Raw genomic sequence first — 14,844 nt, 5'->3', positions numbered from 1 at the left:
ATTAAATATATGCCTGTCTCACCCCCTCTCTTTGAGTTCACGTCTCCCCAAGCTTCGCTTTCGAGTCATCCCCGCGGAAGTACTTCACCAACCCCTATTTCTCACCCTCGTTTTTCTCCGGCTTGGTGCGCTTCTTCTTTTGTTTTCACCCGTCATCCCCACCCGTGCGACCCTCACCTTGAATCCGACCACACGCGCGCCTGCTTATTAAATTTGATATCGGACCGGTTTCGTGGATCGTGGATCAAGAGTTTCTGTGTTTCTGTTTTTGTGATCCTCTTGTTAATGACTCCAGGGTTTATGAACCGAGACCGGGAGTCAAGAAGGGGTGCGAGGACACGCCTCTACAGGGTGTGCGCAGAAGAATTAATTTGTTACCACGAATTTATAGCGTGTGTTCTTTAATCTGCTGCTTATTTTATTTTTACATGCGAAGAGCAACTATAAAATACAACGTAATCATCTCAATTTGATTAATCCTGCTGTGGCACCCCGGGGACTTGTCCGAGCTTGTAGAAATTTTCTGCGTGCATTTTTTGATAGTATTGCCAAATAATTGCAAGTACGAATTTTCATTAAGTTTGCTTCAATATTAAAATTTTTTAATAATATCGTAATTTTTCATTCTATACTTTTGGAAGGTTGTCGTTGTGACATTTTGTTAGATTTGAATTTATCTTGTGTATTGTTGAAGTCACATATTTGTTATTTGCATTTTTCAAGTCCTGTTTGATTTTACTGCTAAAACAGAGAGCATTTCTTTATTGCAACTCCAACCATTTTATAATATATAGTTTCCAACTCCTTTTCAAGTTAGATACATTTTATTCAGTTTAGAAACAAATTAAATTATGGAGGATCGAGTCGAATAGAAATTTATATTCGGTTCCAATATTTCTGAAAGTAGATTTTTAGAAGCCCCTGAAGGTTTAAGATCTCCCATGAAATGATTGAAATTTATGTCGACAAGAAAGCGTGAAAGGCAGAATGGAGATTTCCGCCGGCAACATTTCTACATCTATGTTCTACACGTATGTAGATTCATGTTGAAGGGGGGTGCTCGAGCATAATATTTTTTCGATGACGCGGGAATGCCTCGCAGAACACGTTTCAGCAGTTTACGATAAAGTCATGAATCTATTCACACGGTAGTCATAAACGGAGAGACGAGGTTTCTAACAATACACGTGTCTTCGGCCATATGGTGAATACACGCGGAGGCTTAGAGGATATTTGAAAAGGATCGCTTTAGGGGATGTCGAGGAGGTTTTTTTTCACTGCTTATGGTATTTTAATACTGGCACGGTGACGGGGCGCAAGTGCACAATGTCGTTTCGTGCACAGAATCTTGACAATTTCATCCTAACTATTTCAATACGATCTTCAGAATTCTTTGCCCGGAACAACATTAAAATATTATCAAATCCTTAAATTCGCCGGACATTACGAAAATCTCAATATCATACAAATCTCAGCACTACAAAATTCTCGACAGTTTAAACATTTCAGCATTACAAAAATCTCAGCACTACAAAATTCTCAACAGTTTCCAAATTTCAGCATTACAAAAATCTCAGCGCTACAAAAATCTCAGTACTACAAAAATCTCAATTGCATAAAAATCTCAGCACTACAAAAATCTCAATTGCATAAAAATCTCATCACCACAAAATTCTCAACTCTATGAAAATTTCAGCACTAAAAAATTCTCAACAGTTTAAACATTTCAGCATTACAAAAATCTCAGCACTACAAAAATCTCATCACGACAAAATCTCAATTTCACAAAAATCTCAACACTACAAAAATCTCAGCGCTATAAAAATTTCAGCGCTGCAAAAATTCGACGCTGCTGAACGCTTTATTATATTCAATTGTCAGCAAGCTTCATCGCAAAATAAGCATTTTTGCGAATCAGAGACGATACCTACAGTCCACTGAGAGGAACCGCTAAATCAACCGTCAATTATCAACCCCCAAAGCAATCACACCATAAATATACATTTTTTTGAACACATTTTTCAGGACACCAAAAATTGAATGATAAAACAACTTCGCCTCGGTCACTGATCAATTTAACAGTTAAAAAATAAAATGGACACTGAGTTTGCAGTTAAACTCACATTTTCTGTGCTCCCAACTTGTCAACCCCCTGCTACGCGAAGTATCGCGATCAAATCGCCTGAAAATGCAGCAAACCCATCGGCAATTTTTCCCATCGTCTCAAATTTCTTCGCGACAGCGAATCGCGGGGGTAGCGTGCAGAAAGCAAAAAGGAAGGCTCCTGAAAGATGGAGCGGCCGCAAAACCGTTGAAAAACGAGGGTGAGAAACAGGGGTTGGAGAAGTGCTTCCACAGGGATGACTCGAAAGCCTGTAGCGAGGGAAAGAGCCTGAGCCGAGAACATAGAGAGAGAGAGAGAGAGAGAGGGGGGGGAGGAAAGCAAGGGCGACAACAGGACGAGGATAAGACGAGAGGGAGGTAGAGCCGCGGTGACAAGGGGTGGTCGAGGGTAGGGGAATGAGACAGCCATACATTAATTACTCGGATGTTATATGCATGTTGATGGGATACATATGTATGAGCACTTGTAAGTAAGTTGCGTGCTGGTTGTGCCAAGAGAATATTCCCCGGGGAGGCCCGGCGACGGTCTGGCATCGAGATTTCAAGCGGGACGAGGCGGGGAGGGGCGGAATCAAGCGGAGAGGAAGCGGAGCCGTTGTCTCGCCCCATTTAAAAACGCGAAAAATTTTCCTGCGCTCTGTTCCTAACCGGCCAGACGAGCAGACAGACTCCGAGCACCGTAGAAAGGGGTGGTCTTCGATTCCGAGGAACTTTATTCGCGCTCGGCGAGACGAGTCCCGAGGGGTGTGCACGTTCCTAGCAGCCGGGGGTTGAAAAACGACGTCCCCAGTCCCAGAGCCGCGAAAATTCGCTGCGATTTGCTTACGATTCACTGCTGCGAGCCTCGACCCTCCTGCGGGCCACGTCTGAGCACCGTTCGAACGTGTATTCGCTCGGTTCTGGACCAACGGCACCGTGTCGCACGCGTTCCAATTGCTCGAGAACCTAATCTTGCGCGAACGATCCGAAATACTGGCTCGAAGTTACGAAGCGCAACGCTCTCGAACGTCTTCAACCGTGCGCGAGTCGAAAGCATTCTTTCGTGGACATTTCTTCCAAAAACTCTTAGACAGCGGAGTTTATATGACAAAAACGAGCTGTCAATCCATCCTTTGAATAATTTACGTTTTCTCGCGCAACAAGGCTCGTCTTTCGGGAAGATCGATTCCGTTCGGTCGCTGCCGGGGGATTTAACGCGCTTCTCCGGAAAGTGAAATAGCAAAAGATCGCTCGGGATTCGCGGCGGAGGCCGGAGTTCCTCGTAAACGCGTTTTACAGCGCCGGAATAATTATTCGGGCCATAGTAACGGGGCCATGCTCGCAGCAACTTGCGGCACAACGGCGAACTAAGTTCATCAAAACAGACAAGTAGCTGAAAAACCCTCGCCACTGTTTCGTTTCAAGTGGCGAGCGGTTGAAATAGTGGCGAACTTGTTGCTATTTTTCTCAGTCCACGCTCCACTTTGTCGATCCTGTTCCCCACCGCCCCCCATTTCGCTCGCCGCCACGCCTCCTTCTCACTCTCGTCGGGACGCCGCCATCTTTCTTTCGCTCCTTGATATAATTATGCCGCGGTTTTTTACTCGCGGTGTTTGGTTACCGCTGCGGTTCCCGGGCGGTACAGACGGATGAAAAGCAGCTTCCCGTCGCTTTTCTCCATTTTTCTCTCTCTCTCTCTCTTTCTCTTCCCCCTCTACACCCCTTCCCAACCCCCTCGCGTTCCCTCTTTTCTACCCCTCCTTTTGAAACACGTTCCCGAAGAACTCGGCCTCTGGACGGAAGCGGGAGAATCCCGTGGCTGTTTAAATGCGCCGGTGGATGTTTAGCGTCGTCTCCAGGAGTTTCTTCTTTCCCCGGTGGAGAGAGGAATATTTAAATGGAAACATGGATTTTTCAAAATGAAACATTACGCTGCGACGAGCCGGTGACAATTAAAAGCGCGGAGATTAATTCCGCGGAATGGGGCCACTTTGCGCGCACTGTCCGGCTGTTCGCTCTGGGGAGCGCGAGAAATGAATGCACTGCTATTGTTAACAAGGCAGGATTTACGCTTGTTATAAGATCTTACTGCAAGATATTTGGTTGAATATATGTACGGTTAAAATAAACCAAGACAGAGCTCCCCGGAAACATTGAATTAAATCGTCTGGTACTCGACACGAAAATAGCAAGGAGAAAAGGACGGATAAGTATTAACAAAAAAAATGTTTCAACAATGACGGAATAGAAATAACACTGTCTATGTAACAGTAAGTGCTGACAGTCTATAAACAGCTCAGCCAAAAATGTGCACGCTTAAATTACATCTAGAAATCACCTAAAAATGTTCAATTAAATCCCAAGAAACTTGGTACCAGAAATGACCAAAATGGACGAAAAATGTTCGAACACAGATGTATTAAAAATAATACTGTCTATGTAACAGTAAGTGCTGGCAGTCTATAAACAGCTCAGCCAAAAATGTGCATGCTTAAATTACATCTAGAAATCCCCTAAAAATGTTCAATTAAATCCCAAGAAACTTGATACAAGAAATACGAAATGACCAAAATGGACGAAAAATGTTTGAACACAGATGCAGTAAAAATAACACTGTCTGTGTAACAGTAAGTGCTGGCAGTCTATAAACAGCTCAGCCAAAAATGTGCATGCTTAAATTACATCTAGAAATCACCTAAAAATGTTCAATTAAATCCCAAGAAACTTGGTACCAGAAATACGAAATCACCAAAATGGAAGAAAAATGTTTGGACACAGATGCATTAAAAATAACACTGTCTATGTAACAGTAAGTGCTGACAGTCTATAAACAGCTCAGCCAAAAATGTGCATGCTTAAATTACATCTAGAAATCCCCTAAAAATGTTCAATTAAATCCCAAGAAACTTGGTACCAGAAATACGAAAAGGCCAAAATGGAAGAAATATGTTTGAACAAAGCTGCATTAAAAATTACACTGTCAACGTAACAAGTGCTGACAGCTCCAGCAAGAGTGTATAATCTGGAAATAAATCAAGAAAGAGCTCATGGTATCCAGATAGTAGCTCCCCTCCACAAATCACCGGTCCCCTATAAAGAGAATAAAATCCATTATGAAACATTCTAAATAAAATTCCCGATTTATAAAGGAGGTGCTCGATCAACGGTCCGCGGTGGATCCCCATAGGTCACGGGAAACGAGCTCGGGGAGAACAATCCGGGAAAATTCCGCGAGCCTCGTTATTTTTCCGCTCGTGTCCCCGTAAATCTCGAGGAAATCGGTAACCGATCACAAATGCACCTATCCCCCGGATGTCCCTTGCGCCCCCTCGCCTATCCACGGTGCAGCGGAACGCTTATTGACTCTGCAAATTAGTAAGAAGCGGCACTTTACGACCTTGCCGACGGCAAATGAAGGCATTAAGCTCTCGGAGCCAGGGCGTTTGCATAAAATTTCCGCGGGCGCACTTAGAACGGTTACACCGCGGCCCGCGATAGATCGATCGATCGACGTCGATTAATGCAAAGTGGATTAACGATCCACGGGCAACCGGCGTCGCTCAAGTATTAGTTATGCCACCATAAATACACACGGCCGCGCGTGATTTCAATTTTAGACCGTTAATGGACGCGGACGCCGACCCTGGATCATTTCCCCCCCCCCCCACCCCCCCTCACTCTCTCGCGCTCTCTGGATCGTTCTCTTTCTGCCCTATCCCCTTTCGGAAACAAACACACTCGTAATTAGTCGACGTCGAACAACATCCGAGTGAATTAAGATGCGGCTTACGACAGCGCAAATATTTGCATCGCGCGCAGCTGCTCGGTTTGAAATTTAGCGGGAACCGCAGCGACGCCTGACCACTGCACCGATGCCCAGGAATTCGACGAGATGAAGTTACCAGTGGTTGGAATCCACCGGGTGGGCCAAAAGAATTGTCGAGAATCTAATGGACCAGTCAGCATAATTTTCTTCCGATCTTTAAACTCCCGGTTCTTTAGGTTCTTAAAATTTCTTTGTCTAACGCCTTCCGTCGCAATTGTATCTTTAGTGGAGAATTGATTGAACATTTCGTTTAGGCAACACTTATACGGTGAATCAGGGACTTTGATATGTATATCGGAATTTTTTCAGATTTTTATACAGCCTGGAACAATAAAAATTTAGGCGCGAGAGTAGAAGACTTGTAATGTGGGTGACGGTAATTGAATTGTTTAACGCTACACCTACCATCCATTAAAAGTAACTGACATGTGTTGCTTTATAAAGATTACAAGATTAAGTTTGTATTGAAATTATGCTATTTTTATAATAATATATGTTTGATTTAAGAAATTTATTCCACCATTTCTTACGATAGTCTTCATTATTTCAACAATTCCAGGCTAAATAATCCGAGTCAATTCAGCAAGTAGGTACAGTGTTTTCTCGATATTTGTCAGCGACATATATCGTCCAGGAGATACTGTTACTCTTTGATCCACGTGAACGACGTACCCAAGCAGTATTATATTTACACTCCTCGGCGTTCGAGGCCCTTCGAGCTTCGTGGGTATAGTTCTGCGACTTTTATCGCCCAGGTATTTGCGACATATATCGAGAGAGGACTGTAGTTTGGCTAGTAGGTTTAATGTTAATAAAGTCCACATGAAAGTGAACATAAATTTGCATAGAATCTGCTGTCACTTAAAATTAATTCACAAAATCATCTATCAAATACAAAATTGTATTTTTAATATCCAGAGGAGCAGAATAAAAACGACCCAAAATTTTAATAGAAGCTTTTCATTATACCGTGTTTTTAAGGCCTGGTATTTTGCCAGGAAGCCCGAAGGGTTGCAAGAAATTTCCCCGGTATTGTAGTATCAACTCTCCCGTATCAGCAATCGGAAAAAAAAAACGTTACTTTGCCGTTTATTTTTAAAGAAGTTAATAGAGCTACGCGAGCAACGGAAACGCCGGGACGAGAAACAAAATATGGAACGGTGGATAGGGGGGCTCGATAGCGAGGGTAACGAACGAACCGGGGGGAAAAAAATTTGCCAATCATATATTCAAATGCAGAGCTCGAGTCCCGCGGTATCGACGGATCGACGGACACGGCTGGCAAAAAAAAATAGAAATTCCATTTAGAACGTTTTCCGCCAACAATATCCGTGACGTGTAACCCGTCCCGCACGAGCGACATCGATTTTATTAATTCGGACGTCCTCCGTGTGACATTGAGCCAGCGGCACAAAAAAAAAGAATTTTTCACCCTTGGTAAATCTTCGGACATTTTGAAACCCTACCTCATCCTCGAAAAAACATTTTTGATCGAAACACAACGCGAACGTTCGGGTTTTTTCTGATTCAAAAGAGAGGAGTAGTTACGAGAAGAAAACTTTTAATATTTTTTGTTCAAATTTTTCTCTTGCATATACCTTTTTTTTTGGAAAGATTAATTTTATAAATCAGTAACGATCAACATATTTGTAAATTCCACGCAACTTTTCTTTCTCTGAATTGAAGAAAACTTCTTTGTTCGGACACTGAAAACAAATAATGACAAAGGCTCACGGTAACAATTGGAGAATATATTGATTCACTTTGAGACAATGAAAATATTTTCTCATGAGACCACACTGTATTTTCCGTGAAATAACAATGATGTACATGCGAGTGACACTAATTTGAAGAATTGATGGAAATATTTTTTAATCACAGAAAAGAACATAAAAATATAAGCTAGCAGTAGAAAAGCAGAAAACACAAGTGACTCCGTACGAAATAGAAGACAAGGAGGAAAGAGACGATCAAAGGAAAACAGAAGAAGACAAGAAAAGCGATGCAAGGCAAAGAGAAAAAATAATAGGCCGTTAAGAAAAGAGGATAAGAAAGATGAAACGTGTTGAAGGAAAATCGATTCGGATGAAGGGGTCGGGGGAGGGGGGGGGCGAAAAAAGAACAGCCGAACAAGAGGAAGAGAACAAGGGATTGCGAGTAGGAGATTTTTATGAAAAGCAAGGATTAGATTTACCAAACAGGCTCGGGTCTGCGTTCGGAATGAAAGGGGGAACGGAATGGAAGTGGCCAGTAAAATTCACTTAACGCATCGAGCGGATGAAAAGAAAACTAAATGAAAATGGCTGTTTGCGGTAGTAAAAGCGCCTGAAAGTTGCCGCAAACAATGCTAGGGAGCATTTAAAACAGGCTTTCGTCCGGGGCAGAGGAGACCGGGCAGGTGGCGAGATAAAGGTATCACGGTGCCGCGATTTCCCGAGGACCAACGCTTTTTGTTTCTACCCTCGATCGCGAGAGACCTTTCTCTACATACACACACACACACATACACACATACACGCACTCCTCACCCCCGGAAAACCAACTTCATCCGTGAAAACCCTCGTTCGAAATCCGACACGCGGGTTATTGAAATCAGGCAATCTGTTATTCTTGCGTCCCGCGAAAGTTCCACGCGATTCCGAACGATAGACCGGGAACAAAAGCTTTCGCCTGTTTTGCACAATAGTCCGCTGTGTTTTCCCGCCGACGAAAGCCGGTTCATTCGATCGCTCCCGTAAATAGTAAATTATTAGTCGAAACAGGCGTTTCATTAACGCGTTGACTGCACCTAAAAATGCACGGTCGATCCAAAAACGATTTGTATAACCGATTCTCGGAAAATCGTCGACATTTAAATTGTGATAATTTCGTAGAAACAAACAGCACAACCACGAGCCCCGGAGGAAAAATACATAAAAATTTTCTGTTAGAATTCTGACTGGGAAAATAATGAACGAAATGGCAAATGAGAGTGAATAAATTCTAATATAATTAAAAGATTGTGCTCCACTAATACGACATTTTAAGGTTGTAGAAAAATCGAAGGATAAACATTGTCACCGATACAGTGACGCGGAATTCGAGCGGAATTTTCAGTTTCGCGGCGAAATTCCGTAAGTGAAAAGTTCCGAATGAAATTTCGCCCCGCAGTTCTCCGTCTTCAAGAAAATCGACTTTGAAGACCCGTCCGACATGTACACGCATACGCGCGCGCGCGCACACACACACGCGCGCGCATACATGGGCTTATAGCAAATAGAAAACGGGTGCGTCGTGAAACGGCACGTTAGCCATTTTTTATTCAGCAGCACGTCCACCCTGCTCGAAAATTCGGATTCAATTTTTTTTAAAGCGAACACAGAGAGGCCGCGAGAGAAATTTCAGCCTTTTGCTTTTCTCGTTTTACACTCTTTTTCCGCACGGACAGAATTCCACGGTCGAACGGACACTTCGCGTCCGAGAATTGTTTTCGCGCGTATGCTGTCGCTCAGAAAGTTTCGTTCGATTTATCATTAGACCGCGGACTTCGAGCGTAATGCTCGCGTCAATGATAACTTTGGCGAAACGCCGGGAATTTCGGGAAGTTCACGATCGCTCGAAAATATTTTCAGTTTATTTTACGGCGCTGTCGAGGACCGGAGTCGTGACTTCGTGGAAACTGTGGTTATCGAGCGACGCGTCAAGAGAGTATAACTTTACTCGCGATGGGAACGATGGAAACTTGCCTTGGGTTGATTTGTGCGTGATTTGGGGAAATAAATAGACGATTCATATGAACGCACGATTTTTCATATTATTTTATTCCACTGTATCATAACTTAAATTAGTTTTCATAGAAATGCTCAGAACGTTAGCAATCGGGTAACGATGTTATTAAATTTCTAACAAACCTATGCTCCTTTCATGCATAAATAATTTACACAAATTGTATCGCTATTATGTTTGCATAGATAAACTACCAAAATTGTCACATATTTCGTCGTCGTAGAATTTAACGAGACCGAAGAGAACTAATAAATTGAAATTAAAACAGCACTAGAAACGCATTTGCCAATTTTTCCAAAGTCCCCGCGCTTTACCAGGCACAAATTTCGCGTTCGAAGGGACAAGTAGAAATAAATAAATAAAACTCGCACAAAAGGGAGCGCGTGGGTGCGGCACGCGCTGTTCGACAGCGGAAGAATGTTTTCCCGCGAGAAGCGGGACCGTCAAAGTGTTAAACGCGCATTGTACTGGAGAGGCAAACCCTAACGATATTAGGTTATCAGCGAGAGAGAGCGTCGGTGCAGAACAGGATTGTTCGGAGCAGCCATTGATGACACTGGTCCGTAACAAACGCTCATTGTTCCCTTTGTTCCGTCTGCGTAATGCTGGCCCCGAAACGATTTTTCACACTCCGGGACGGGTAAATTAAAATCAGTGCCGCATAAAACCTGCCCCCCTCCCACCCTTCACCACCTCCCACCTTCCCCTCTTCCACCCCCTCGTCAACCGTTGTTCTTCGATTTCTCCGGGCGTGGGCGGAAGCGATGGCGCCCGAAAACATTTGTCCCCTTTGATTGCGCGGCGCTGGCATGGCGCTAGAACGTCCGCGCGTTTTCATCGAAATGTTAAATGGGTCGTAAGTCGTCCCGCTGCCATTTACAATATTCCGAATATTCGGCCGTGTGGCACGCGATAATTAACGCACCGTCAATTAATTGCTCCTCCGTTTCGCCCCGTCAACGACAAATTCGCCCTCGAGTCATTCTAAAACAGCGTCGCTCTCTCTCTCTCTCTCTCTCTCTCTCTCTCTCTCTCTCTCTCTCTCTCTCACGTTTCGATCGTTTTCGACGGAGGAACAAAAAATACCGTGCATGATTTCGCATTCCCTTTTTCACTCTTAACTTGGGCTTTTTTAACCGGTGCGGCAACGCGACGGCGTGCGAGATTAATTTCGAAATCGCACTACCACGGCCTTCGCTCGATAATTTCTCGCTCTGTGTTCTCTGCTCGCATACGTTTTTCTTTCGCGGTTAGTTCTCTTTTTTCACGCGGCGCGCGAAACAAGCTTCGCGCAATTTTTAATTAATCTCCGCCGATCGTTGACAATTACAGCCATTTTCAACGACTTCGTATCGTGGAGACGTAATTTTTTTAACTTCACTAGCTGCGCTTCTGCGTGAACATTATTTTGACTGTGGGAAATTTTTAGGGATTATAATGAACTTTTATTCATCGCGAAATGTCGCGCTGTTAGTCGAACGACCGGTGACAGATTTTTCATTTTTCGATTATTGTACGTTCAGTGATCGATCGAATTGTCAGAGCCACGATATGAAAAATATTTGTTTTCAATCCACGCACGTAGACTCTCCTTTGAAAATTGATTGTTTAATGCAACGCTGTCAACTTATGCAAGATGGTTCTCAGAATTTGTTCACACACTGTGGACGTATAAAAATGCGTTTATGGAAAATGATTTTATAGGGAGAATCTTTCGTGAGATGATAGTTTGCGGAGACACTTAACCCTTTGCACTCGAAGCTATTTTAACTCCAAAACGAAACATTTCTTCCGACCTAGAATATTTCCCATCTATATATTTTTTTTTCATGCTATACATACGGAAATGGTGCAATTTACTCGTACAATACTGGAATGTTTAGTAATTTATTGGATACAAACAAATTTAATAACGTAAAAAATATTTTGAATAATGATGCAGCAATTTTTAGTGGCGCCTTACAGTCGCCATTCGAGTGCTAAGGGTTAACACTCTACTCAGAGCTCAGTACACTTGGTATTAAATTGACAAATTACTTTGAACAATTACCATCAACTTTCCCGAGTCCCGAATTTCCCATTCAAAAGTCGAAAAGAAAATAAATTTTCGGCACGAAGAAAATCAATTTTTGATAGAAAGTAGAAGATTAGATCGCTGAGATAACTGTCACCCTGCAGCAGCATGCTTGCTGGCTCGATTTCCGAGGCTAGAGCCGCCTCTATCGGCCCGACAGCCTGTTAATTAAACGGAAACAATTTTTCGATGATGCTACAGGCCAATTACTCGACCAGCAGACCGCCGCGACGTCAACAATGATTTGCATCGTCGATTAAAACGCAAAACGATGCCGGCTCGCGTGGCTGTCAAGAATATTCAGCGCTCGTTGAGTCGTTAACTCGCTTAAATGCGTTCCTTCTCTTATGAATATGCAAACGGGTTATAATGCGTGGGTTATTTGTCCGCGTGGCTCGCGATAGTACGGGAAACACATCGGCTCCCACGGGTGCGGGATTCAGTTAATGGATTAATAACTTGATCACCGGCGTGTCCTTTTATTAAACAATCATCTGGAGATCGAGTCCTTGTTAAGCGTGGCACGCAGGGAGATTCTAATCGCCGTGTGATTGAATAATCTCGAGTTCACAGATGCGAATGAATCTTGTCACCGCCTGATAGTGATCGCGGGAACGTCATGAGATTAACGAAATCTGAGGGGTCCTGACGACTTTACGACTTCGAGGATTTTTAGTTTTCGTTATTGAGAAGTTGGAGAGATGTGTAATCCAAATGTTAGATAAATAGGGCCTGGAATCCTTGGTGCTAGGGCTCTACTTGAGCTAAGCTACTAGGACCCTAAGGGTTCAGTCAGTTTAGGGGCCCAATAATTCATCATATTCAATACTGAGCACCTAAACTAATACTAGGCCTTGGAGACCTCAATTTTAGGACCCTATCAATGCTAAGCAGCTAAGATCCCGGGGTCCCAGAAATGATACTTTATTCCCAGAATGATATTTTATTGAGTATTGGTTATTTTTAAGAATTGAGCACTTAGACCGAGTATGGCTTTCAAATATTAGATAAATAGGGCCCAGGAACCTCGGTTCTAGAGCTCTATTTGTGCTAAGCTACCGAGGCCTTCAGGATTCAGTCACTGACTTAATCACAGGCTTAATAGTTTATTCTTCTCATTACTGAGCACTTGGACTAGCTTCCTACTTCATATATTGTACTACTAGGCCTTGGAGAGCTCAATTCTAGGACCTTATCTATCCGTGCCAGGCAGCTAAGATCCTTGGACCAAGTATTTATTTCAAATATTAAATAAATAGGGCTTGGAGAACTACATTTTAGGGCCCTTCGAAAGCTCCAGCTTTCTAAGTTTTCAGTGACTTTAAGACACTTGGATCAAGCATCTACTTCAAATAGCAAGCAAACAGTCTACATGACAACTTGATTCGAGAATCCTGTCAGTGCTAAGCTATCAGGCTATCAACGTCCCAGAGACCATCTTAATTACTATGTATCTGAGATCAATCAGTCAGGATGTGCACTAAATAAAATAGAAAATCTATTTGCGGATTAACTTGAGCGTAACCTGTATCTTGCGATGAACGTGCAAATGAGGAGTTTTCGCGAGACAGTTTGCTAACCTCACTAATTATAACGAGCAATGAGACGGCACAGTAGGCGCACTTTCTTTGCTAACTAGACATTCTTGGCAACCGTTCGCAGACGGAACCAACTACTACGGGGAATATATGAACCGTCTAATTGTCATTAACGGGGCATCTTCGTCGGTGTAGCGTTACACTTAGCGTCTATTTGTCCGTAGTTTAATTATTAACGAAAATTATGTATTCACCGTGCAGCTTAGAGAGTAACCGAGACAGAAAGAGAGGGGGGGGGGGGAGAGATGGAAAGAGCGAGTTACTTCAGGCCGGTCCGGTTAATTGCCACAATTAGATTTGATTAATGCTTCTAATTACACTTTCTTTTTTCATCGCGTAACGAGCCCTGGGTATCGCTGCCAGTGAATCACCGCGGTTAGGGCTGATATATGCAATGAAAATTAATATTTGACGTAACCGAGCAATCAACGAAATTTATTTAACGCGGTCCCCCCTTGACAAGAAACTTCCGCCGTGCGAATTTGCAATTTCCATTTTTTTATTTTATTTTTTTGACACGAACTTCCTGCAGGGTCTCCATTAAACTACGCAATTTATTTTCACTAGTTGACTGTTATCGAGTCATTTAAATACTTAATGACGTCATAATTAGAATGTTGCAAACAGTGTATCCTGAACGGGACACCAAAGTAATTGCTATTCGATTAGGAGCGAATTTGATTACTATACTCGATATTAATCAATAGAATACACCGGCACAATTCAAAATTAATTGTCTCGCTATTTAACAACTAGTCCGCTATGATACAGATGCTCGACGAAAGTGTTTTAATTATTCGATAATAATTTATACATTGTAACTCCAAATTGAATGTCACTGCATAAAGTTATTTCATTGCACAGGTGTTTAGATAGCAATCACGATAAGACAAACAGTCGTCACTGGCAATTAATAACGCTCCATGCTTTTATTTATGTTAGCCGATCTTAACTCAAACGGCAAGAGTAAAATCTGAAATTACCACACTTAATTAACGAAGTTTCACCCGCTTACGTAATACATTCCGACATAATTAGCAATGTACGCAAAATGCTACTCGTAACTAATGCAATTTTGTGCTGGAAACCGGAGCGACTGAACTTCATTAATTGAAATACGTACTTGCAGTATTAATGATTCAAGAAAACGAGGAGAAACATGAAATTCCAGTCACGATTCTGATTGAGCAGCTGCGAACTGTAATTGAAAGCTTAATGTATTTAATCAGCTCATCAATTTATAAAAAAAGCAATAATAGCTTCATTTACAAAGACAATAAAATTTGTCCAAAAAATGAGGCTCATTCGCAACTGTGATTATGCAAAATTACATAGACTATTATACAATTTTACTGAAATTATTGTAAGAGAATAATATTGAGTGAGATGCAATTGCAAACTGAGATCGAAGAAAGTAAAGAGAGGTGCATTTTTATATAGCAGGGAGATATAATGACGTGAACATGGAATATAGTACT

The 14,844-nt window shown here is 42.4% G+C and overlaps 1 protein-coding gene across 3 annotated transcripts in view; it reads left to right on the top strand.

The window, feature by feature from the left end:
• Positions 1–14,844, top strand: part of LOC143354794 (neural cell adhesion molecule 2) — a 472,552-nt gene that overhangs the window by 351,175 nt on the left and 106,533 nt on the right. The gene's annotated exons all lie outside the window — the stretch shown is intronic.

This window comes from Halictus rubicundus, chromosome 6 (genome assembly GCF_050948215.1).
Source record: "Halictus rubicundus isolate RS-2024b chromosome 6, iyHalRubi1_principal, whole genome shotgun sequence".
In the NCBI taxonomy this organism is placed as follows: Eukaryota; Metazoa; Arthropoda; class Insecta; order Hymenoptera; family Halictidae; genus Halictus; species Halictus rubicundus.
Note: the sequence above shows the minus strand (reverse complement) of the source record. Positions and strands in the feature narration are given on the sequence as shown.